This window comes from Geospiza fortis, unplaced genomic scaffold (assembly GCF_000277835.1).
Source record: "Geospiza fortis unplaced genomic scaffold, GeoFor_1.0 scaffold55, whole genome shotgun sequence".
Taxonomy (NCBI): Eukaryota; Metazoa; Chordata; class Aves; order Passeriformes; family Thraupidae; genus Geospiza; species Geospiza fortis.
The window spans coordinates 6,238,680-6,239,429 of record NW_005054308.1 but is presented as its reverse complement, the minus strand read 5'-3'; the positions used below and the strand labels follow the sequence as shown (position 1 = coordinate 6,239,429).

Below are 750 nucleotides of genomic sequence, written 5' to 3'. Positions count from 1 at the left end.
GCCCCACACGCCAGCCCCAGCGGGCAGAGCGCAGCCCACGCAGCCGAGCAGCCCATCCCACATCCCGCTCGTCCGCCGGGAGCAGCCCAGGGTAGGCCACAGGGCTCAGGACAAGCCGGGACAAGGGTAGGCTGCACCCCGACACTGAGCAAGAGCTGGGAGCCCCCAGCCCGAGAGTCTGCAGGCAAAGAGGTTCCAGCGAGCTGAGCATCAGCGTGTGGCTGCAGAATGCTGCCTGCCGAGCCCCCTGCAGCCTTTCCAACTGGTTCCCCCTTCCCTCGGGCAAGCGCAGGAATCCTGGAAAATAAATTGCGATATTTCCCTTCACACCGCGTGAGAGTTACACGTGGTAGCTGGCTGTGTCTTAATCAGCGCGTGTTAATGAGCCAGACCCAGAAATCCGTGGGAAAAAGGAAGAAGAAGCTGGGCTGGAAAAGACTCATGGAGCAGCAAAATGAGAGCCGGGATACGATCAGCCGAAGGACGAGGCCGCTGGGTTTCAGCGTTGGGAAGTGTTTGTAAACACTGGATCCCTCCTGCTCCGAGCTGCCCCCAACCTCCAGCACTGCTCCCAGCTGCGGGGCTCCGGGGGTCCATGGACCCCACTCCCCTGCCCAGCCACAAACACGCACCCACCAGCGATCTTCCACCCTGACTGGATGGGAAAAGCTCCTGGTCTCCTGCAATCCCAGCGGGATGACGGAGTCTTCCCCCTCTCCGCCCCGCCGAGGCCCCTCTCGGCAGCCCGGG

At 62.9% G+C, this 750-nt stretch overlaps 1 protein-coding gene across 1 annotated transcript in view; it reads right to left on the bottom strand.

The window, feature by feature from the left end:
* GM2A (GM2 ganglioside activator) overlaps positions 1-750 on the bottom strand; it is an 11,346-nt gene that overhangs the window by 3,711 nt on the left and 6,885 nt on the right. The gene's annotated exons all lie outside the window — the stretch shown is intronic.